The sequence below is a fragment of the Sinocyclocheilus grahami genome, unplaced genomic scaffold (assembly GCF_001515645.1).
Source record: "Sinocyclocheilus grahami isolate Dianchi unplaced genomic scaffold, SAMN03320097.WGS_v1.1 scaffold76.1, whole genome shotgun sequence".
Classification (NCBI taxonomy): domain Eukaryota; kingdom Metazoa; phylum Chordata; class Actinopteri; order Cypriniformes; family Cyprinidae; genus Sinocyclocheilus; species Sinocyclocheilus grahami.
In genome coordinates, this window is record NW_015505255.1 from 484,804 (window position 1) to 508,993 (window position 24,190).

The 24,190-nt window shown below is 39.2% G+C and overlaps 1 long non-coding RNA gene across 1 annotated transcript in view; it reads left to right on the forward strand.

Moving 5' to 3' along the window:
• The window catches only part of LOC107586034 (uncharacterized), a 67,120-nt gene that overhangs the window by 397 nt on the left and 42,533 nt on the right, over positions 1 to 24,190 (forward strand). The gene's annotated exons all lie outside the window — the stretch shown is intronic.

Below are 24,190 nucleotides of genomic sequence, written 5' to 3' on the forward strand. Positions count from 1 at the left end.
TATATATTAGCATTGCTTAACAAACTGTATTGAATGAGTTATATGTTAAAGTTAAAAGTGGTCTACTCATATTTATATAAAAAAAAATCGAGTTCACTTTGAGAGGCAATTTTAATATAATTATTGTTCGATTTTATCCCTCTTTGAAATGTTATTGAAAAGTAATTCTGGCATATAGTTACACAGAATTCGATCTTTTAACTAGATAGTCGATGTGCTTAATAATATCAAGGACGTTATGAATATCCCCCCTGAACTGACATGCCTTGAGCCTAGGCTTAAAGGAACTTGGGCCTATGTTTGCAAAAGCATACTACACTTGCTGCTGTATATATTGGGCATACTATGTAGACAGTGCAGTCAGAGTATGCTAATATAATGTATGCAAAAATACTACAAGTGTCTCAGTCAGTTTCCTAGTTCAGTAGGCCTAGTTAGTGCACTAACCAGGGAGTTGTCCATTTCGGTCATATTCCACTGACTGGAAATGTTGGAGTTTTTTTTTTTATTATTTCTTCGGTCTCTCGAGCTGAAAGGCGTCAACCTCATAGAAAATGCACAACCTCATAGAAACTGAGGCATTAAAGTCCTTATGTTTAGCTGATCAAGGTCTGGCTTGGTTCTGGAATAAGACAAAAACACACAGTGTACAGCAGCGCTTACTGCATGGATTATTGTGTCCCACAATGCAATGCACTTTATCTTCTACAGTATTTTATTAAGGAATTAGTCAAATTGACATAACACCAGCTTTGATTTTATTTGCTTCATTAATTTTTTAGACTGTAAAATGGTTAGAGGGTCAAAAATTAAAATAATGTCTATATGCAATTTTTATTTCCAAAAGCATAAGTGAACCGCATTCAATGCATTAAACATGCAACGTGATGTACACTACAAATAATAATTTTTTTGTTTTCCAGTAAATGTACCTTGTTTAAAGGGATCATATGATGCGATTTAAATTTTTCCTTTCTCTTTTAAAAATATATAAAAGTTAAGACTTGTCCACGCCCTCCTAAAATGCCTCGTTCTAGCACGCCCCCCACATGTCTACATCACTGTGTGGGAAGATTTGCATAACGCCGCCCAAATGTTCACGCAAAGAAAGAAGACGTAACTTTTATTCTCGCTGTAGTATTGTTGTTGCCACTGCCACCATGTTTTGGAGATGCTGTATGTTTCGTTGTGAAAGCGAAACTACTTTGTTTGGTCTTCCAAAAGAGGGCGATATCCGCATCGTCATGCCTAAGGCTGGTCGCTGAAGAAATACATCAACTTCATGCTGTGGATCGGCGGATGGTCTTTCACCGTGGACGAAGAGGAGTCCAGCCCGGGGTCGTCACATGTGGTTGCCGTCCTCAAGACCGCCGACCGCCGACCGTTCCTCACTCTAGCCCGCCGGCCGCCACTCACTCTAGCCCGCAGTGTGTGTCGCGTTTTATGGAGGACTGAACCTGCAGTTCTGCATAGCCTACAATGGGTCTGTGCTCAAAGGCTGTTTTATAAAGTGGGGCAGTTCCAACTTTGCAAGGACAGTCTGGCGCTTCTGACTCACAGCCTGTAACTAAATTTTTAATATTTAAAGAATTTGCCACTGATGATTCAAGCTTGAGTTTTAAACAGTGTAGCGTTTGTTTGCTTGTTTGTCGTTTCTCCGATCACAAGTGCAGACATGGTTTTATGTTTACGCGGTGTGATACGCAACGCAACAGTAATGATGTCCCCACTGGATGCAACAAATGCCTAGTTTGTAATGGGTTTTATTGGTTTTGTCTCGTCGTGCTGGGAGATGGCATCACAGTATGTTAAGAGTCGTAAAATTTCTGTCACACGCTTGAGGTATTCAGCCAATCACAACGCACTAGATTGCTGGCCAATACCTCGCTTTTCAGAACGATGAGCTTTGTAAAAGTCAATGCGTTTCAGAAAGGTGGGGCATAGAGGAGCAACAATAATGTACAGTATGTGGAAAATAATGTGTTTTTTAACCTTAAACCGCATAAACACATTTCATTACACCAAATACACAACATAATGTTCTTTTTAGCAACGTCATATGACCCCTTTAAAATAAGTTTTACTTGAAGTAAATAACATAATATTTTGATTTGAGAGAATTCTATAAAAGTTTATTCTTAAAACAAGGAATAGCTACTTTTTGCCATGAGAAAATGACCTTTTATCCTTTTACATTCACTGGATTTTTTGCAAGTTGTTTTGTCTTGTTTAAAACAACTCACCAATTTCAGCTTGCAAGTGAAGTCCTCCAGCTCCGGATAAGGGTGCAGTTTTGTAGCTTTTTTTATTTAGGAATTGGAAAGAACACACACACTTTCTTCTGTGGATATTTTAATTTTAAAGCTGAAAGCACATGCTCATTTCCTTTTCTTTTGTTCTGGCATGAAATGTAAGGAATATGGTGCTGCACACAGACATTCTTCTCTAATTTGTCAGACTTCTATACAAATGTTTCCTTGGCAACAAACAACTGGACATGTTGACCATGAGCTTATATTTCATGCATCATGCCATTTACTATAACCTTTTGATTTATTTAGACAAAAAATTTAGGATTTTACTATTGACCATTTTATTAATTATCAACAATGATATGAAAATAATTTTCAGCATTAAACAGAAATTTAGACAGAAATATCAGTGCATCCTTAATTTCTTTGAGAAATAGGTCAGGCTATATTTATTTATTCATGAATGAATGAAATGCAGAACAAAATAGCCACATATCTCATCATTTTCAGTATAGAACTGAATGGTTAACAACGGTAACTGGGATTTGTTTTCCTCCCAAGGTTCCACCATTGTTTCACAATAAGGATAGATGTTAAGAGCTGGCTCGTAAATCTTTTAGAGTAAGTGCGAGGGACCATCTATGTATACCTTGATGTGTCTTCCTAAACACATCAAGCAAATGTGTAGAGGGTATTCTTAATGTATATGTGCTCCTGCTGACTGACTGCAGCATCTGCCAGGAATAGGGTGGAAGTCCTGGTGGAAACCAAGCCCTCTAAACTGCAGGAGTTTTTTCATCTTTTGGATTCCAGCCACTGGGATCTTTCTTTTTGCTCCCAGCTAGCCTCACCTCTTTGACATAGCTCTTTGTGATGAATAATTACAGATGAATTTTAGAGCAAAATGTAATTGTTCAGTAAATAAATGCTTCTGAATAGAAGCAGTGATTTTGATTGCATTTCTGGACTTGTTGTAATGTTTTCAATAGTTAATGTCCCCCTGATGTGATATTTGGCATTAAAAAGTACTGTAGATTATCAGTTACTATCTGTTGAGTACCTGCTTTGGCATGAAGAAATAAAAAAGGAAGCTTTTTATCATTTGCCTAAGTTCTGTTTGCCATGGTAGAAAAAAAGACATGGATCTGGAATAGAACTTACTTCAAAACATTTTTGGATATGTAGACTTTTGTTATCTTCATCAATCATTTTTTGTCCAACGCCAAAGTGCACAGTAAGCTCCTTCCCCCGAGAGCATGCGTAAAATAACCACATTTTAACTGTGGTGTGTATAATAGACGCCTGTGTCAGCTCTCTGCTGCTGAAGCGCCCCGCGGTAGATGGAAAATTAGACATATATTGCTGCACAATAAATCTTATTGTAATTCACAAAGCTTGCATTACAAATCTTTGGCCCGTACAGCAGACTTGGCATTGCACGTTTGCCCTTGTGCTCCTCTGGGCACATGCAGGCAGCTGTTGACGTTCTAATTTGGAATAAGACATGATCATTGTCATTTCCGTGGAACTGGGATTTAATCCCTCTGATACGGTGCACTTCTTCGCACAAGCCTGTGTTAGGACGTACGGGGGAAGGCTAGGTGGGGGTGTTGGTAAGTACGGAGAATGATGTCGCAGCCTCTAAATGGCCTGTTTGGATGAACTGTCAGAGTGTTAGTACAAACATGTAGGTGTTTGGGCTGCAAATAATAATTAATACTGTATTGCTGCGCGGAGGCGACAGCCCTGTTATTTCATGGACCTGATGACTAAACATTGGAGGGAGTCATCTGGAACAATATTTTACTGTTCTGGAAGTGGCGGCTCCTCCTGAGCTCCATGCTATTGCCACTAAGTCCAGTGAATCAGTCAGGGAGGGCTGTTTCCCCGAGCCCAGCTGCTATTTATCTGATTTTCTCATTAGACTTGACTCATGACTTCATTGTACGGCTTTTGGCCGAAACTCTGCAGGGCTGAAGAGTTGCACTTTTGAGCTGTTTATGTGTACGGTTCAAGGAGACATTGCAGGTAACTTTTGTCTATGTATGGCCTTTGTTTACCTCTCGCAGCCCAGACTGCCATTCAGCAGATGTTCAAGCCCTGAAATGCCTTTCTTTTTTTTTTTTCTTTCTTTTACATATTTAGAGTGGTTCGGTTTGTTTTTGACACTTTGCAGCATGCCGGGCCACACGTCGTGTTGCTATTCAACTTTGGAGTGTGCTGAATTGCCGGGGGAGTAAGTCACACAAAGAAGGCTCATATTTATGTAATATAACACAAAGTGCAGATTCTACAGATTTCAAAGAGCATCTGAATAGACGCCAGGAGAGAGACTCGGCTGAAATTGTCTTCAAAGTAGTTACCTTTTCAAAAGCCGTCTATCATGTAGAGGGTAAAGTGTGATTACAGCCTCAGAAGTTTGGGCTGATAGCAGACATGCATACATATGCCTACATTCGATGGCTCAGACCCAGGGCCATTTTTAATCCTTGGAGGTGAAGGACTTAAGGAATCTTGCTAATTTCACAGATGGTTTAAAATGGATTAGTGTGGAGTACCAGCATCCCGAGATGTGCGGACCCACCAGGCTTTCTGTTCCTCTGCCAAAACTCTTCTCCCATACTCGGAAGTGCCTTCCAAAAAGTCCTGCAAGGTTAAAGTCAAACTTCGGCGTTTCTAAAGCTGTGCCTAATTTGTGATACTTCACCTCTGCCGTCAAGCCCCCCGTGCGCGATAGTGATCATCTGCATCTGATTGATAAGGACAGCTGTTATTCGCTTTGCTAAGTACAGAGACCTGCCATTATACTCGCAATTTGTTTTTGGTCTCCCATTGGCCGCGCTTGACCAGATGTTGCACAAACCTCATTTCCAGTTACGTGGCGGTCCAGGAATAATTACATCCATCCAGTCCCAGTGGGAATCAAATGATTGTTATGCCCAGGCACCTTGATATATTATTCACACTGGCTACAGAGAGTCCCTCTGCTTTGAGAATGAGATCTTTGGTTTTCCATCCAAACAATAACTGCGAGCACAAAGGTTTCCTCTCAGCGTGACGCCTAATGCACAAAACAGTTGGCGCAGAGGGCCATCTTTAATTGTTTAACTTCTCTCTTGCCCCATCAATCGCTCGCTTCAGCATGCGTGGAAGCCAAGTTGCTGAGAGGGGGAAAAAAGGGAGTGAGAATGAAAAGAACACTGAAGGAGACGGTGTGGAGTGCAGCGGAGGCCAAGCCTGCTGACAGAGCTGTTGCAGACCCATGGAGTCCAGACACAACTCTGGACGAGCTCAAAGAGCTCAGCTTGGAGTTAATGTGGGAACACAATAGGCCCGGGTGAAAAACTCAACATGTTTTTGTTGAACTTGTCATTCGGCGGTGCATAGTTGTAAAGAAAGCCTAGGAACCATCTGAATGTTTTTGTGCTCTTCTAATGCACCATATTTGGGTCAGCTTTCACAAGGCTTTTGTTCCAGCACTCCTAACAATGGCAGAGACGTTTTCTGAGTGACATACACGCTCGCCCCGTCCAAACGCTCTTGGACCCGCCCCATCTGCAGTAAGTCTCCAAAAAGCTGACCTCATGGCACGACGGGACGCCATAAATCAGATCCTTTCATCAGCTATCTGAGACATCTTAACACTAAATGCCATCTTTAAGATGGCAGAAGTAAGTGTGAAATGGCCTATCAGAATTGTTAGGTGGGACGTCTGGAAATGGGTGTTACTTTGGGAAAGTGCCACAGGATTAGAGCTAGTAGAGCTTTGTTGACTTCTGAATTTCAGTTTACATTTTTCTCCGTTGGATTAGACGGGCACCCAGCACACTTTGTCGAGCTTGCCGATGATTGATTGACTGCATGTAGCGAGTTAGCGCTTACCGTAAATGTATTTGTTATGCTTTATTTTTCTCTCTTTTTCCCCCTTCACTCGTCTTTGAAAGCATATTTGTGTGTTCATTTTAGGATTCAGTCACATGTTTAGAATTTCTAACCATGGCTGTTGGGCACATCCGTTTGCTAAATGAACTTTTGAAGAATCTGTATAGGGCAATATTTCACAAAATGTAATTTTACATACTGTTTCACATCATTGCATTCCCTCAGTGTATTTATCTCTGAAAGCATTTGACTGCATTTCTTTTGGGAAGAATGAATACGTAATGGAAATTTAAAAGCATCTTCACTCCCTCTGCTTTTTGAAGAATTTAGAAAAATAAAGGTTCCTATGAAGGCATGTGTTATTATCTCAAAACCATCACTCAGCTCTCTCATGCATATGTCAATTACTCAACCGCACCTTTATGAATATGTAAATCTGCTCAGAATGCCTCATTAATTAGTAATTCATGCATTTTTCACAACCCCAGTACATTTCCAATGGAGGATGATGAATTATCATTTATTACATCTAAGATATCTGTTTCTTTTAGTAAATCGCTCGTTTTGAAAATCTCGTCCTGTAGGAAGTGATCTGCTGTTATCTCGACACAGTGACTGGGAGCGCTCTGTTAGCGTTTCTATAGCTGCCGGTTCTGGCTGTCTTGTTCTCTGATGTGTTGTTTTGTGTTCAGGGATCATAGCACTGGCTGCACGTATACAATTATATATGTATATATATATATATATACTTATACTATAACTGTAATATACAGTATAGCAATGAATGTGAGCTCAACAATAAGAATGTAGTTATAATGTAGTAAATAAGAGCTCAACAATAAGAATGTCCTGCTGGCCCGGAGCTATCTCTTGTTTTTTTCTGGCCAGCATTGATGTGAAAATTAAAATTTTATGTTCATTGATCTTTAAAAAATAATTCATTTTTTCTTTGCAAAGTCAAACTTCTGTTTTTTTTGTAATATAGTATTCTATATATTCTATGTGTTTCTGTGATATAGTATTCACTAGGATATATTTTTTAATAGAATCATTTATGCAATTGTGATGGGAATGATTGTGCCACTGTTTTCGAACAAAGGAGTCTTTTTGAATATAACAAATATTCAAAAAAGGTTGGCAGGGTAAGCAAAAATCAGAATATGTTTCTTTAATATGTTTATAGATATTATACTGATATAATATAACTCCATGTCAGCTATACATTAATAAGCACTTTTTTGTAAAACTACATAACATAGTTAAATAACTAGTATTTGTTTCATCCCATTATTTCTGATGTTTCTAAAACAATCACAAGTTGTGGTTTTCAAAATTAAATTAGTGAGAGATAGAAAATGCATAAGATACAGTACTGACCCAACTGGGCAGGTGAAAATGACAGTTTTCCTGAAACACTCTCACACGGGCTCTGAGCCATCAGGTCACCCTCATTTTTAAACCCTGAGTTGTCAACCTGTGTTTTTAAACCAGTAAACATCTCTATAGTACTTAGCATCGGCAACACACATTATCTTGTTTCCTGTATCCATTCTGTGCCATAATATATTCCTTAGATGGGCCCACTTGATCTTATTTGTCTTTGATAATCACTTGAATTAAACAGACTGTTTGCTTTTGGGACTGTGATACTTGCACAAAGATAAACAAAGACATGGTTTTGTTGACCTTTGCTTACTCTAGGTCCCTCTGTGTGCTTGGGAGGAAGATGATTTGTATTTAGTTTTTTTTAAAGAGGCCTCCCCCATCCCAACTGTGAAATCATAAGCATTTTTTGAGACCGTAACACAAGGGACATCAGCCACAGAGGATCTAGTGTGTTGGCTGAAGCGCATTCCAGAACCATGAATTTAACATGAAAGTAGAAAGCTGAAGAAAGAGGGTATGGTGCATTTCTTGGGATTAGAGTCCTCCAAGATGCAGCCGCTTTGTTACCACCTCCCTACTGGGTTAGAAATATATTTATGTAAATGCCAAAGCGACACTTGAATGTAAACATGTGTGATCTGGGGGAGGGTGCTCTGGGACCCTCTGGAGCATTTACTATGAGCTTACGGTGAAAAGAAACAAATACATGTGTTATTATGATCATCATGTCACACCATTGTACAAACAACAGATTGTTTTGTCTTTTTTTCTCCGTTTACCCTTTCAGTAGTTTGGTGGAGGAAATGCGCAGTTAGAGATTTAACACAAATGAATCTCTTCATCACAAAGCCATATGTTCTCTCAATTCCACCTCTTTTGGTTAAGGCATTGCACAGTAAGTGGATAATGAGCATATAAAGAATTTTCATGATTTTATTAATTTAAAAATTTTAACTTAAAGCCTTTTAAGGACAGGGGCACATGTTTTTTTTTTTTCCTGTATCATTTTTCCATAAGGAGGCAACTGCTTCATCGGCTCCACGGTCGTCATTATGTTTTGTGCCTCTGTGAATATGGTGATCTGTTTTACACGAAGATGATGATAAGAAAAGTACTTGCTGAATTGGAGAGGTGCAACCCACTGGACTCAGTGTATTGTTGCCAGGTGCAGAACTATTTTTCAGAGTGCACTATTGCTCCTTCTTAGCGTAAGTGGCGAGCCATTGAAAAGTGGGCTCTTATAAATTGACAATTTACTGGCCCTTTTTGTAACAGCACTTACAGGCTACTGGCATCTTATGCCGTTCTAGTGTCATTTTCCTTTTTCATGTCTCATTCCTCCTCCATAATCATAAATGTAAGTATGATTATAAAAACGTGAAGCTGCCAGAATTACTGTTGTTACCTCCCTAGAAATTCTACCCGCATCCCGTACGAAAATTAAACCAAACATGCTTTCAGATTTCGATAATCACTATGCAGTCACACTGATGAAAGTGAATTTAAATATTTATCTACTGTTTCCCTGAGGACTATGAGAAAGGGAGAAGGGTGGGGTTGTGGTGGTTAATTCCTTTATTTTTTTTGTCCTTCTAAAATTAAAATACATTTTTGTTTTATCTTTTTAATAACACAAAAATTGACTTGAAAGTAGTGCATGGTTGGCAAGCACAATAGAAAAGAAAAATTGTAAATCTATATCATCCAAAAATATCACAAACTTAATGTGAGCTGCAGTGTCTGTTTAGCCAATGCGGGGTTTTTGGGGGGGGGTGAGGGTTCTCCCAGCATTCATATTCGGTTGTGGCATTGCATTTGAAAAGATTGACGTGCTAATAAACTGATTTTAATTAGACACGCTTTGAAATGCTTCATCCTGCTCCCCTCCATCCAGCCATTCTGATACTGGTGGCTTATTAAATAATTTGCCGCTCCTGGGTGATCTCCTTTTGAAACCCAGCCTGACCCTCCGGGCACAATTTATTTTATTTTAAAAATGATTTTTACCAGCAAATTTTGCATCAGTTCAAGAGAATTATAAATCATTATTACACAGACAGACATGGGGGTTCTCCCAGCATTCATATTCGGTTGTGGCATTGCATTTGAAAAGATTGACGTGCTAATAAACTGATTTTAATTAGACACGCTTTGAAATGCCTCATCCTGCTCCCCTCCATCCAGCCATTCTGATACTGGTGGCTTATTAAATAATTTGCCGCTCCTGGGTGATCTCCTTTTGAAACCCAGCCTGACCCTCCGGGCACAATTTATTTTATTTTAAAAATGATTTTTACCAGCAAATTTTGCATCAGTTCAAGAGAATTATAAATCATTATTACACAGACAGACACTTCAAACATTTTGTAAAAAGCTTTCTGAGCGATGAGGCTTCAAAGGAGGATGCTCAGCCTTGTGACGGCTTTGCTGGCATGGATCCAATCATTAATACCCTGTATTTGGCAATGCAAATGCTGTGAACGGGATCCTTTAAGTACACGCGGATTGCTTTGTTTCAACCAGGAGGAGGTGCATTATCAGTATCTTATTACAGGAAATTCCAGAAGTTTTGGTTGATTAGAATCACCACAATGGCACGAGAGCTCAGCGAGGATCTGGCATCTCTGAATCTCATAAACATAATTGTGAAGACAGCATCACCTCCCAGCTGTAAATCACTTCTGTAGTTTTCTAAGAGTGAAAACATGTCAGTCCACAAAGACAGCTCGGTCGATAATGGTTCGCTCAGAACTCCATACCTAATAGCTGGGAAATATTTAAACCTACGAAAACACTCCATAGATAACGTGGCCATGAACAGGGAAAGGTCTTTTTATTGTGTCTAATAATGTTCTAACATTATTACAGTTTGTTTGTGGTTTTCTTGTTTTTGTTCAGTTACACATGTACTTCTCTATTTAAATGGCAATGTCCTTGACTGATTTCATCTTCCATCTACCATTACTTTTTCAGTTTCAAACACATTGTTGCAGTCTTTTATAGATAAATTGGTGGAGCACTGAAGGAAAACAGGCTCCATTACACGTTACTCAGTATTTGTGATAGATTTCATGAATATCACCCATACATTTACATCTCTATATACAGGGACAGATACATTAATGTCCACTGTTAAAAGAAAGACGGTCGATTCAGGAGAAAAGATTCTGTTCTTCAATTAATAGGGATTCTAATTTTCTTATTAACTATAAGTTAGGGTAGTTAACTCTACAGCCTGAATATCAATTTCAGTAATTTGTTTTCAGAGGTTAGGGATCATTAGATAAAATCATTTCAACTTTAATTTTGCTGTAATTGCTAGATGCTCTGAAAGAAAAAAAGGCTTTAAAAAAATCTGCTATTAAAATGCATCAAGCATAAAAGCGTGGAATACAACTCTTATAGTAGCTACATTAGAAATAAATTTGTTACATTATTGACTACCCATGTATTTTGAGGAATTGCTGTCATCATTGTGGCTTTCTTGCTGAATAGTGGCCTCTGTGCAACTGCAAAATCCATTTGATGCGTCATACAAAATCACAGCACTAAAGCTACTAAATGGTTTTGTTTGTTTAGGAAAGTATCGCTAACATATTTAGTATTTCCGATGATTTGTAACTTTTATATATTTGCGAAAATGGAGCTTAAATTCTGAAGTGTCAGAAATTTGTAAGCTTAAAACTCTACCTTTCTTTCTCTCTCTATGGGGACGTGCTGCTCTTCGGTCTGTTTTTTATTAAGCTTTTGGTTTTTAAAACTTTAGTAGTTTACTAAATGGCAATGGGATTTTTCCAGAGCCTCCCTCTGCAAGACTCGTTCTGGTGAAGACGTCATGAAATGCGGTTGCAGTCCTATTAGTGTTCTGTCGGACTACTTATCATCACAGAGTTTATTGTGATTGGCTTTCCCACCCGTAAGTGTGCCCGCTATCATGATTTAACCTTTACAGACTGCTATATCAAACTACAGCATTACATTTCATTCTCTTCATTTAGTCACTGATCCATATTTTTCTTATTGTTTTTTTTTTATAGAGGTTTTCTGGTAGAATTTCCAGTAATGCCAGAAAATTAGCATAGAAATCAATTACACTAATAAGGTTAAAAGAATAAAGCATTCAATGTTCTCAGTTTCATCTCTAGAGAGCATCAAAAGAGATGAGGGTTTCAGGTTTGACCGCTAATGAGCCTTTGACATTCAAAGCTCTCGTTGATTGGTTATTTCTTCTTACAGACTGTGCAACAATGTTCATATATTATTATTATTATTATTTCGGTTTTTTATATCGTTGTTGTTGTTATACAGTATTTTTATGTACAGTATGTAATATATATACTGTATATATAACTGTATAAACTCTTTTTGTATAGTTAATCTGGTGAACAGGAACATGTACAGGCAAAACACAACATATCTTATTGTGCTATTACATTAAGGTTTGCATTTGCCTGAAAATATCCTTATGGTTTTATGATAGCTTTTTATTTTTATTGTGGCTTTAAGCTGCCTGGTCAAATAAGGAAACAATTACATGATGTTGGCTAGGGAATTGCTTCAATTTGCCAAATAAATGTATCTTGATCTTCGTAGTGGTTAAAAACATTTGTGGAGCTTTGCCGATTCATTAATCAGAAACGTATGATTGCTGAAGTATTATAGGGTTTATAATAAAGCGTTACTCTCAGATTTCTGCATAACCTGTAGGCAAGTTTGACATTCAAAGCTCTCGTTGATAGGTTATTTCTTCTTACAGACTGTGCAACAATGTTCATATATTATTATTGTTATTATTTCAGTTTTTTATATTGTTGTTGTTGTTATACAGTATTTTTATGTACAGTATGTAATATATATACTGTATATATAACTGTATAAACTCTTTTTGTATAGTTAATCTGGTGAACAGGAACATGTACAGGCAAAACACAACATATCTTATTGTGCTATTACATTAAGGTTTGCATTTGCCTGAAAATATCCTTATGGTTTTATGATAGCTTTTTATTTTTATTGTGGCTTTAAGCTGCCTGGTCAAATAAGGAAACAATTACATGATGTTGGCTAGGGAATTGCTTCAATTTGCCAAATAAATGTATCTTGATCTTCGTAGTGGTTAAAAACATTTGTGGAGCTTTGCCGATTCATTAATCAGAAACGTATGATTGCTGAAGTATTATAGGGTTTATAATAAAGCGTTACTCTCAGATTTCTGCATAACCTGTAGGCAATTAAACTCGATAAAAAGTGATTTCATTGTTATTCAGTGAAATCTGAATCAATATGAAGTCCCAAATGTTAAAAATAATTACAAAAATAATAATAAAACTGAATGACGTTATTTAAATTACAAAAACGTACTTTTAATTAACAAATGATTTTTTTTCTGCCCCTTGTGATATAAAGAAATGTCGGTCTGATGTGCATTGTAGATGCGCAAAGTAAATATATTCATCCTCTCTGGTATTCTCCACTCAGCTGTAGTTTCCACCCATACATTTGCATGCAGATGAGTAAAGAACAGTATTTGAAGTTCACCGTCACTACTACTGATCAGTGGAGGCTCATGTGTGTGCTGTGTCATAAAAGATAGAACTATTAGAACTGAATGACTGGAGTCTGAGACTGAGGCAGGAGTGCTTTCAAAAATCCCTGTCTGTGAACCTCACCAGAAGACTTTGATTTCAGAAGACATTCATTACCATTGATGTGGTATGTTGCTGCCATGATTCCTGATTCCAGCTTAAGAGTTGTGTTCATCTTTTGTTTTAATAGTTAAGCAATAAAATACTATTAAAGTTGTTTGTTTGTTTGCACAACCATCTTCAGTTTTCCCAATGTGAATTGTGCATGTTTTTGGGTGTGTATTATGTTATATATAAAGTAGGTATGCTGAATTTAAGAATGTGTAAAGAATGTATTTTTTCTCAATACATTTGTCAACATGTGCAAATACACTGCAAAGTAGCATTCAGCAATAGGTTTTATTACAATAACAACAGTAGTGCTTTTTTTTTTTCAGCTGGGCCAGTAATTATTATTATTATTTTTTTTAACTTGCTCAGTATGTGTGTGTTTATATTCATATATTAAAAAATATCTAAAAATTGTTCACTATTTTCCCCTCCATCTATAAAAGATAAGCTAGAAATGAGAAAGCTATAATACTGTAACTTTTATTTTAACTATTAATAAATACATTTTCTGGAAACTCTGGCATAATGATGCAAATCATTATTGATTGGTTTGTAGCTGTCAACATTTCTATTGACATATTGATGCTTTCAAGAGTACTATGAGAAGTAATTTTGTCACTGACCCCGTGCCATCAACGTTGAGCCCTGCAAATTTCATTTATTCTTTTTTCTTCTATGTTTACGGAGTATATTGTGCAGTATTTGGATATGAGTATTTTTGTTCCAAAACAGCCAATGTCAGAAGTCTGGAATAGTGTCCACTGTCAGGATGCACCAAATCATACTTAAAACCTTTTAACAGGCGGACATTCTCCTGTCTTTTCATCTCAGGAAACCAGAACAGACCGTTAGGGACACACGTGTGCCAAGGATAGGATACCCAAGAGCTGCTCTTTCAGGGTTAGGGAGGGAGTCACGCCTCCCTAAGTGAATTTGTGTTAGATGCTAACTGAATCTAACAACATTTAAACTGAACAAATACAGTAACTAAGAGATGATTTCCAGCACTGGTTTCAGAAAAAGACATGTTTTTAAGCTGTCAAATTATCAGTTTCAATTGTGTGCCCTGCATCAAATGTAATCACATTTCAAAAATAAAACCGCATATATTTTGTTTGTCTTTTTTTTTTTTTAATCCAGCGTGAAACCTGATACCTGAAAGGTTTCTCCTCAAACATGTCTGGAAAGAAATGTCTCAACACAAACAAAAAATTCAGTCCAAGTGGAAAACGAAAACAGAAAAACGAAAAAAGGTGGAGGTTTCCTATTCTATTGTCACTTGCATTTGGCTTTCATTATGTTCCTGCCCCAGGCGCCTGCCGGCCTATGAGGGAGCCAACAGTGATTTGGTTTATAGAGATCATATGGCAAGGAAACAGGGCTTGAAAGATGCAGCTCCAAGAACCAGATTTGATGAATTTCCTATGATTTGGCCCAGGTTTACTCTTTCCTGTCGTGGAACAGACACCCCGTAGCACACACGCCAGGGATGAGCAGCAGAGAGGGTCACTTAAGCTACAATGTGGGCTCTGTTTTCACACATCTTGAATTGCATCAGGACAAGAGGTCCTGGTAAGTGATCCAGAATGTTGGCAGGAAACCACACAGAGTGAAGGTTGCCTTTGTCATTAACAATTAATGTACCCGCCATCAGCTGCTGGATGTGTGGATTTGAGCAAATCTTACGATTAAACTGTATTTTTATCATATCATTTTCAAGAAGTGAGGGTACAGCAGAGACACATGCTCACTCTGTGAGAAATGGAGACGCATCCTAAACCAGAAAAAGTTCCCGTTTTAAGTTCTCCTTGTCCCTGTCTTGCAAAAAAAGACAATCACCTCACGCCCATCTGCCAGCTGTCGGCCGTCTGCTAGAACGAATGCCAGTCTTCATCAACGCGACTGAAATGTCATCAAGTAGTTTAATGCTCCTTAATATCGCTGTATCATTTGCGTTCCCGAGCATGCTAGAAATGAGTCCCAGCTGGGGATTTTTGGAAGCCCGGAGAGAGCGGAGGGTGGGGGGAATTGACAGGCTATTTAGACGTGCTACTTCACTTTGCATTAGAGTGTACAATATCAGGCACAGAGAGCCAAAGTAAGGCCAGATTTCAGGCAATGCTCATTGGGCCTAGAGCGATGGATCACTTACCTCAGGAAATCAAAGTCAATGGTAGAGGATCTGGCCTGGAGACGAGCCCAGAAGCCCTGTGAAAAAGTGTGAAGCCTGTAGAAAGAAAAGAGTGACTCATTGAGAAAATCCATTACCGCTCGAGAAGCCAATAAGCATAAAAAGAGCTGTCTTGTTAAATCCAGCGGTTGATAAAGCAAGGCTTTGACTTGAAGAATTGCCTCGGGGCACCGGTGATACAAGGCAGCAGGAGAGATGGTCATTGATACGGGGAGATGTTTTAGAGAGTCGCCGCTCGCTGCCTCACGGGCTTTGGGTGTCTGGTGCCAAGAGAGAAAGTCAGGGTGAGACATCAGGCATTCCCTGTGGCCTACTTGGAATCAAAGCACGGCACGGGATTCTTGTTTAATTCAGTAAAGACATAAACAAACAGACCGAATTGTAAGAATTAGTAGTTTCCTCCGCTGAAAAGCGGAATTTGCACAAATTTGCCTGGTTTTCTAAATTGTCATCATTAGAATGCAGGTGGTTGTGTGCTGTTTTTTCTGCCGCTGTCCTGCATGATTACCGGGTGTTTGGTTTGAACCCTCGTTGAAACTGTTACTGTACCAATAGGACACTTAGACTGATCTCATCTTCTCCTTCGTGTTTACAGCAATCATCCTCATTTTCCTGCTTGACTTCTTGTCCCTCTCTCACAATGTTTTGCAGTTTAACAGTAGCTCTCAATCTGGTGAGGGACAGTAAACTACAGTATTTAAAGAAATGCCTTGTGTAAACCGATTTGAAGTGACGTGCTCAAGATGCTCAGATCGGCTTAATGTTGCGCTCGATTGTTGTTATTGAAGACGGCGGTGCCCTTTACTATCAAATACGTCAATTTTTGGAAAAGAGGACAGGTATTATATCCCCTCAGAGACGAGGTTCGAGGCATCATCAGGTATGAGCCACCTGTCAGATAACCTGTGACCCTTTAATCGTCTTGGCTCTCCTAAGCTGCTGGCTCCCTCAGTAGATTTGTTTTTAATGCGCTGTGATTCTGTTCTTCTCAAAGCTCTTCTTTTCTCATCTCTGCCCTGCTGTGTGGTTGAAGCTCAAGTGCAGCCAAAACAAGCTTCAAATCCCCTCATATTAGGACAAGTTCGAAAAAGACAACTTAATCATTAATCCATCCTCTTGCATCTCTTTACTATTTTTCACTTCAAAGCAACATAAAACCAAAGGAAAAGGACTATAAAATTGTATTTCTGTAGATTTTTACATGACGTCTTTGGCAGTATGCCCTGTAGTAGATTATTTTCATGTTAATCTCCATTTAAAGACTAAGCAATGACAGATTCACTCAGTTTGTTAGTGGTTAAATTGATAATGTGCCTGAGATCGTAACAGAAACTGAAAGCAATTTCCATGCACATAAGGAGAATTTATTTATGTATGAAATCAAATTATTTTCCCTTCACCCCATGACTCTCTGAGGGAGTTTCTTTGTAATCGATCAAGGACTGGATTTCTAGGGCACTTAGATGTCTGTGGAAAATTCCATGGAGATGTTTAGTGAGAATCAGGCATTTGTTTGTTCATTACGTTTGTGTATGTGTGTTTTGTTTTTGTTTTTAATGGAGGGAATAATAAAATAGAATATACAATTGATTAAAACGGATGATGTAGTAAAATGAACAGGTTAATTAGTCTAAATGTAAATGCAATTATTAATACTTTAATGATAGCTTTTAATTCTGTAATGTGGGTTGTTAAAAATGTCAAGGTTGTAGATTTCTCCATTTCTCATACATGATGTCCATTTCTCATACACATACTGTTAATTTTATTACACATTCTTCAGATTTTTGTGAATTTTTGAACTCATAATAAAGCTTTTGTTATACAGTCATATAGCGTCTCTTTTTCTCTTTCTCTTGTTCTAAAATAATATTTTGTTCTGATTAATATTTGACAGTGACATTTCTTGGTTTTGGCTGCACTTGGGTAATTTTAAATGAAAACCCTCTATCATCATTTACTCATAATCTAAAGACAGCGCTCGGACAGTTTAAGCCATTGTACATGGGGTAATAAAAGTACTTTTGGAATAGTCCAAGATAACCAAAATGTCTTAAGAATGAAAATTATCCCTCAAATCAAATAAAAACTTGGCAGGTGCCATAGTCCCTCTTATAATGCTTCCAAGTCACTTACTCAATTAAAGCCCAGGGACACGCGGATAACTTTCGTCAATGCAATGTAGAATGCAATCATTTTTATTTCTGATTTGCTGACTGCTGGTTTTTGTTTACAGTAGAAATGCCTGCTATCATGACATGTGGCCTCTCCGTTTTTTTCCATGTCATACAATTTGTGTACATACTTTAATTTTTCATTTTTTTTAAGCAGTCTATCCGTAATTTGACATGTTATAATGAAAACATGCAGTCCTCTAAACCTCTATGTCGCCTTTCAAGGGGGTGTCACTCAAAGTCCATAAGCGAGAAAAAAACATTTTCTTTTAATACTACAATACTCTTAGCATATTAGTTTTAAAATCCAAGTTTTGTGAGTGCAGATAAAGAACTGTGGATCTGTATCTCTTCATTATTATATGTGCTATTAGGAACCCGTGGACTCAAATGTAGGGAAAATTAAAACAAAAGACGGCATTGTTGTAGGATTTAATTCAACTTCGCCAGCCAGAACCTCAGAACATTCCATGGTGTCACATAATACTGTCAGTTTCCTATTGGAAGTGCCAGCGTAGAAGGAATGAGTGCGCTGGCAAACATTGTGTGTGACTATGTCCTTTCTTTTTTTCTTTCTTTCTTTCTTTCTTTTTTTCCCTTCTGTCTGTGTGTGTGTCTGCGGTGTTGGTGGTAGTGGTCTGGATAAGGCTTCTGATACTCTTGGAAAAATTTTGGATTTTTGTAGAGTTATCCCATATTTTCTGGAATGTCTTTTTCGTCAGTTAGGAGCCTGTAAGCACCATATTTGCTTTATAATTTTATCACCATATGTAATATTCTGTTAAACAAGACAACCATATGCTTTCCTGCCATATGCCGCTACACAGAGTGTGTGCTGTCCAGTAAAGCAGCATTGACAAGGGGCAAATATTCCTGCCAATGGAACGTTGTCCGTGTGTCTCTCAGGATGTATGGCAGCTGCCCGCTCTAGACTGGGAAACCAGTCGACATTTGGGTGTGCCAGAATACATGGGCAAGGTACTCACAGTGAAATAACTCACCTGTTTTCAGGATTACTTTCTTCGTCTTTTTTTTTTTTATGGATGGTTCACCCAAAATTAAACTTCTGTCATCATTCACTCACCCTCGTGATCACAAAATAAATATTATGAAATATAATATTTATAATATTGTGATCCACTACTGAAGAATAAAGTCATACTGCTATGAAATGACATATGATTGAATAAATGATGACAGACTTTAAATTTTTTGTGGTGAACTATGCCTTTAAATGGGTCATATGACGCGATTTAAATTTTTCCTTTCTCTTCTGTAAAGATCTGTAAAGTTCCAAAGACTAAAGAGATATTCTTTATAAAAGTTAAGAGTCAACCATGCCTACCTAAAACGGCTCGTTCTAACACGCCCCCACATGTCTACATCACGATGTGGGAAGATTTGCATAACGCTCCTTCGTCGAATCCGCCGGCCGCGCCGTTCTCAAACCCGCCGCCGCTCACTCTAACTCGCCGGCCGTTCCTCACTCAAGGCCACCGCTCACTCAGGCCCGCCATGTGACGCTGTGTTTCGTTGTGAAAGAGAAACTACTTTGTTTGGCCTTCCAAAAGAGGACACGACTAGAAATCAGTGGTTAAGTTGTATTTACAACACTGTTGCAGAACACTTCAACCCAAATATTCAGATGTGTGCAGCACATTTTATGGAGGACTGTTTCCTGATGCTGGGAGAGTAGACTACAATGCCGGCTGTTCTGACTCACAGACTGTAAGTAAGTTTTTTATATTTAAAGGATTTACCACTGATGATTCAAACTTGAGTTTTGAGCAGTGTAGAGTAGCGCTTGTTGTCATTTCTCCGATCACAAATGCAGACATGGTTTTATGTTTATGCGGCGTGATGCAAGGTGTAAAAAGACAGTATAAGTCATTATAATCCGTAATTATGTCCCCACTAGATGCAACAAATGCATAGTTTATAATGGGTTTTAAAGGAGTAGTTCACTTTCAGAATGAAAATTCTGTCACCATTTACTCACTCCCCACTTGTTCCAAACCTGTATGAGTTTCTTTCTTCTGTTGAACAAAAAAAAAAAGATATTTTGAAAAATGTTGGGATCCGGAGAGTTGATGAGCACCATTGACTTCCATAGTATTTTTTTTCCTACTATGGAAGTCAATGGTGCTCATCAACTCTCCGGATCCCAACATTTTTCAAAATATCTTTTTTTTTTTCAGACTGATGAACTTTGTAAAAATCAACGTGTTTCAGAAAGGCGGGGCATAGAGGAGAAACAATAATGTACAGTATGTGGAAAATAATGTGTTTTTTAAACCTTAAACCGCATAAACACATTTCATTACACCAAATACACAAAATCATGTTCTTTTTAGCAACATCATATGACCCCTTTAAGAGAGCTATGTTTAACTCGATTGACTCCTGTTCTGGTCATAAATATCATAAACTATAAATTGTTATTGTCATTTTGATGACATGCTGGTGGTTCTGTATTATTAATAAAGCTCTTCAGCTTAAAGCTACGCTTGATTGCTTTTTGAGGTAAAGAATGACGTTACAGAATTTTGTATTTATTATAGCCTTGGTTTTGGTGAGTACAAGCCAATTGTGCTACTGAAAAAGACAAACCAATATATGCTTGACCACAATCATCATGAGTTTACCAGATGAGAAGGCTTTTCCTAAGATAGTTTCTTTTCTGTTGCATAGGGATAATAGCATATAGAAGCCAGAATGTTAATGACTTTTTGAGCTCAGTCACTTGAAGAGGAGAGATTTAATTTCCAGCTGTAGCTATGGTGCAGTCCTGCACTGTTTTAATAGATCTATGGCCTCGTAACTTGACATTTTGAATTTTCCCCAACAGATGCCAGACCACACCACAACTTAGTAAATGTGATGCATTTGAAATTACCGTACCATAGTTAAATATGGGCCACTTTATATGCACAGCCTATATAGTCAGCCGTTTTAATGCATGTATTTTGGTGCTCTTATCTGCACAGTATGCAACATTGAAACTTATTTGGACATACATATATTTTTGAATAATTACCAGCTATGGTGTAAGGTTCTGGAAAAGCCTATGCATTTAGTCTAATGCATTTTCCTGGTCTAACAGTTGCTCGGTGTATTGTAATTATTTTAGTAATTTTTACTTTTAAAAAAAAATCTGTTCCGTTTAAAGCACCACCACAAATAGATTTACAGTTTACTGCACTTTTTCTACTCTTTTAGCTACTCACCAATAGCAGCTAATGAATCGGAAGTCTTGCACATTCACGGAAAATAGCTTACTTCTGCATTGCATTATAAAGTCCATTCGAACCTGTAAGTAAAGCCTCTCAGTCGATATGTTCACATGCACTTTTCTTCACCAGTTTTCATCAGGTGGAATGAATCCAATTCAGTTTCAGTTTTGTAATGTTCTCTTTATATACTCCTTAAACATTGCAGTCTGATTCACATTCACTTACATGTGCATTACATGTATACCTAATATAATCATATGCATGTTTATATAATAGCATTGCACATTTGCACAAAGTATTTTTGAATCCGACTGAGAAAATACTCAAATTCAAGCATTTACATGTTTACATTATTTCCTGTTGGTCGTATTATTTCAGGTTCACCACCCCTTTCAATCTGATTCAAATTTCATTCAGATCTAGCTCAGTCTGAATGATTAAAGTGTTTACATGAAGAATCTTTATTGCGATTGAGGCATCAATCCGAATATAAGCAGATTATTTGGGTGCATGTAAATATAGCTGCTGATGTCTGGTGGACCTCACCCTAAACTAGTCTAATTACACATGGATTTTTATACTTTTAAGATCATCTAGTCATTTATATGTAGTTTTGCACGTCTAATTCTGACATCATAAGAAACTCACATGTTGTTTCAGCCAGTCCAGTAGGGCGTTGTTGTGGAGAGGCCCAATTTACCATTGTGTCATTGTGTGTTTAACCTTTGCCTTCACGTCTTGCTGCTCATTATAGTCATCTGGTCGAGATGTTAAATCGAGGACATTAAATATCCCAGGGTGCTTTTCCAAAACAGTAGAGGCACAACCCAGGCCTCTTGGACAAATTTTCCCCTTTGGCTGTCATCAGTCTCCCCATCATCCCCACATATAATTGGCTACATGACTGTCTCCTCTCCACCAATAGCATGACATATTATAGATGTCGTCACATCATCCAGGTGGATGCTTCGCACTGGTATTTAGCAAAGTTCTTATTATAAGGAATTACTTTTATTTATTATTAGTCATGTACTCTTTAGGGAAAGCGTTCTTTGCGTATATATTAGCCGTTGGCCCGGCCTGGCATTGTTACACCATATACACTACGAGCTGACATTAATGAGCAATGAGCGATCTGGTGATTTAGAGGAGGGGCAGCTCTACTCCACACTAGGAAAATAAATGCAAATAATAGATCTCCGGGCTGTAATTAAATGGATTGTGATTCAACAATGAAGTCATGAGCGTGTCATTTAGCTGGAAGTAAAGCAGCCTGTGAGTCACATTAAGGAGTGTGATCACTTCTCCCCGCGTGGCGAGACTCACGGCGGTTCCATAGTAACATGTTGTTGTCACCTGCGAGCCATGGTGCGGACTGGCACGCTGGGTGATGACGTGGCAAGCTGCTTGCCAGGTCCAAAGGTAACCCACCGCTCTGTGCTTTATGAGCTTGTGCTGAATTAACTATTGTGAAGGGGTTTTCATGGGCCAGGTAAATGAAAGCCAACTAGTATTTAGCAGTAGTCTATAATAGAGCCGAGTTGGTGTGTCTCACTCAAAAGTAAATATATCCCAGTTTAGAAGTTCTGTTGTGACACTTTTTTCTCCCAGGGTAATACATCCTAGAGACTTTCTTTTAAGAGGCAGGTAATACCATTAAGTGTACTTGTTTAATGTATTCAAATCAAATAATAATGTACATTTCTTCATTGATGTCATAACAGTCTGCTGTTGGCAATTCCTTCATGGTGGTATTTGTCACGCCTCTGGACTCATTCTGTGTGTTTTTCCCTCTCCACGTGCTCCATGACCCAGTTTTCTCATGTTAATTGTTTCATTAGTTCCAGGTGTGTGTTGTCAATTACCCCATGTATTTAAGGTCATGTCTGTGCTTTCTGAGTTTGTCTGGTATTGAATGATCATCTTTCCCCACTAAGTGTGTGTTCCTGTTTCCATTGGATGTTTATTAAAGTCTGTTTGTTAGTAGTTTACTCCACGTCTCCTCGTTCCTCACTCCGTGCTCTTCACAGTAGTGGCTCGTGACAGAATACCAGACCGAAACAGTAACCTCCGTGTTTGTTTTCCGCGTTTTACCCAGTGCTTTTTTGTTTCCGTTGTGTCCATGGATCCCCTCCTTCATCCGGAATACCTCCTCCTCCTGCTGGATAAGGGGGAGAGATCGCTCGAGGGCCACACCAGACTGTTCCTGGTACTCGCCAACCTCTCCAGCTACCCGGACGACGCGCTCTGTGCGTTCTACGACGCCAGTTTAAACTCCACGTACAGAGCGCTGTCGTCCGAGGAAGGTCCTCGAGCGAATTTCGCCGTATTTGTGGAGTGGACACTCTGTCCCGAGGGGGATCTCGCCAGTGCCACCCCGGACCCAATGCCCAGTCCACCATCTCCCCACTGCGCGGAGCGCATGCTAGAGCCCACTGCTGATGGAGAGCCCAAACTCGCCATGTCCGACGAGCCATTGCCGCATGGAGTGACAGAGCAACGGATCGCCGCGAAGCCGGAGCTGCAAGTGATGTCAAGGTTCGAGAGCCGGCAACAGAAGCCGCCACGAGGGAGAATGCCGCAGACAGAGAGAGCACGGAGTGGAGCGGCTGAGGGTGAGCTGATTATACAGCTGGGACTGCTGGACTTCGAGGGGGATCTTATAGACTGGGAAACAGAGCTGGAAGCTGACTTGCCCCCTCTCCTCTCTCCTTCGTCCCCGCTGGTCCCGTCCAGCCCTCAGTGGGCTCCCGTTTCCCAGTCTAGCCCAGAGAGGGTTCCAGTTCCCGAGTTTAGCCCAGAGATGGCTCCAGTCCCCTAGTTTAGCCCAGAGATGGCTCCAGTCCCCGGATTTAGCCCAGAGAGGGCTCCAGTCCCCGAGTCTAGCCCAGAGAGGGTTCCAGTTCCCGAGTTTAGCCCAGAGATGGCTCCAGTCCCCGGATTTAGCCCAGAGAGGCCATTCCTCCTCCATGGCTCCTCCCTCCATCGGCTCCACCGTGGGCCGCCATCAGGGCTGTGGCCTGGGTCGTGCTTGGCCCCTCCAAGTTCTTCCTGTCACCTCCCTGGCTCCTTCCTCCATCGTCACCTCCCTGAACTCTGTCTGCCGGCCCCCTCCCGGGTGTCCATCCTCCTCCCGAGCCTCCTCCCAAGTTCCCACCCGTGCCCCCCTCTGTTGTTCTACGGTGCGCCTTCCGGGAGGGGGGCGATATGTCACGCCTTTGGACCTTAGTTTACTCCACGTCTCCTCGTTCCTCGCTCCTCACAGTAGCGGCTCAGTATTAGCTTTTGTTTATTAAAAAGGCTTTAACTATAAATTTGTTACCTTATGAGATGTTTGTATAATACACTGTAAAAAGAATCTGTAAAATTTACAGTA